This window comes from Apodemus sylvaticus, chromosome 16 (genome assembly GCF_947179515.1).
Source record: "Apodemus sylvaticus chromosome 16, mApoSyl1.1, whole genome shotgun sequence".
Lineage (NCBI taxonomy): Eukaryota > Metazoa > Chordata > Mammalia > Rodentia > Muridae > Apodemus > Apodemus sylvaticus.
In genome coordinates this window covers 62,746,990-62,748,682 of record NC_067487.1, presented here as the reverse complement: position 1 = coordinate 62,748,682, position 1,693 = coordinate 62,746,990, and the positions used below count along the sequence as shown (strand labels likewise).

Genomic DNA, 1,693 nt, shown 5'->3' with positions numbered 1-1,693 from the left:
AAGAAGAGTCGGGAAGGGGGTTCTCTTGATCTCTATCTCTCCGTCTCCCTCCTTCTCGCTCTCTGGCTGACTGAGCTGGCACTGCCTTTCCTTGTTGGTGGACTGTGCTACGGTTTGAACATGGTTGGTTCCTCCCAATCTCCTGTTGGAGATTTAATCCCCACTGTGACATACTGAGCGAGAAGAAACTTAGTCTAACCATGGTAGTAGAGGAGGCCCCTTTGAGAGGAGTTGACACGTGGGGCCTCTTGAATATGAACAGCTTCGTAAGAACAGAGACACGCGTGATGGATGGGTCGGGGGAGCAGCTCGGAGGCGGCGGGCCCACCAGCTCTGAACAGATCATGAAGACAGGGGGCCTTTTTGCTACAGGGTTTCATCCAGGATCGAGCAGGGAGGATGGCTGGGGAGACGCCCGAGCTGATCTTGGAGCAGTCACCCCGGGGTGCATCCACCTAGAAGCTGAGCGAATTGGAGTCTCAGGCGAATTGGAGATGAACTGGATGGCGATATGGCACTGCGGAGGATGATCACAGATGCGGATACGGACCCCACCCACCCCCAGAAGTCTTCTTCCGTGTGGCAGCTGACACGTTTGCAGATGGCAACCTCAGCTGGGGCCAGGTAGTTGCCCTAGTCTACTTTGCCCTACTCTAACAAACCGGTGCTCAGGGCCCTGTGTACTAAAGTGCCCGAGCTGATCAGAGCCACCATGGGCTGGACACTGGACTTCCTCCGTGAGCGGCTGCTTGTCTGGATCCAAGACCAGGGTGGCTGGGATGGCCTCCTCTCCTACTTGGGGACACCCACACGGCAAACAGTGGCCATCTTTGTGGCTGGAGTCCTCACCGCCTCACTCACCATCTGGACGAAGATGGGCTGAGGCCTCCCACTGCCTTGGACTGTGTCTTTTCTTCAAAAATTATGACACTTTGCTGGAATGACTGGGGAAAGGGGAAAGACATTTTATTTTTACTTTTGTAATTATTGGGAGGGGGTAGGAATGGTGGCCTGGGGGAGGTGCCAGTAAACCTCAGGTCCACTTTGGAAGAAAAAAAGAAGAGAGACAGTAGAGGATGCACATACTCACAGAATACCCTCCATGCCTCCTTCCTTATATTGCCTTACACCACTACTCTGCCAGCAAGAAAGGCCATCAGCAGTGCCCCTTGACCTTCATTCAGAAATGAAGCAGCCTTTTCTCTATAATGTACTAGCCTGTTGCAGGATGTTAAGAGCAATGGAAAATTAACAAAGATTGATGCTTATACCATAACTCATCTGTTTCTCGGGCCTCTGGACACAGGTTAGAATTTATTTCTTCAATGGGCAGGGCTTGGGTCAAACTTTTATTTCCAATTCCTACCATAGTTCCAGGTAAGCATCTGGTACCACGTATAGTTACTGAGTGCTGGAAAGAGCGGCTACAGGGGTGTCCCACAGTTACAGGGGTGGTGGTGCACACCTTTTATCCCAGCACTTGGGAGGCAGAGACTGGCAGATCTCTGACTCTTGTTCTATAGAGTGAGTCCAGGACAGCCAGGGCTACACAGAGAAACAGACAAACAAACAAACAAACAAACACAAACAAGGATAGTTCCTAGAGACACAAGCCTAGGTGGTCTAGAACACTAAACTGAAAAATAAAGCTTTGATAAAATTATTTTTAAGTTATTTTGGAAGAACAAATATT

At 50.1% G+C, this 1,693-nt stretch overlaps 1 pseudogene; it reads left to right on the top strand.

Annotated features, from left to right (window-relative positions):
• The first annotated feature begins 287 nt into the window (after positions 1 to 287).
• LOC127666936 (apoptosis regulator BAX-like) lies at positions 288 to 883 on the top strand (annotated as a pseudogene).
• The last annotated feature ends 810 nt before the right edge of the window (positions 884 to 1,693 follow it).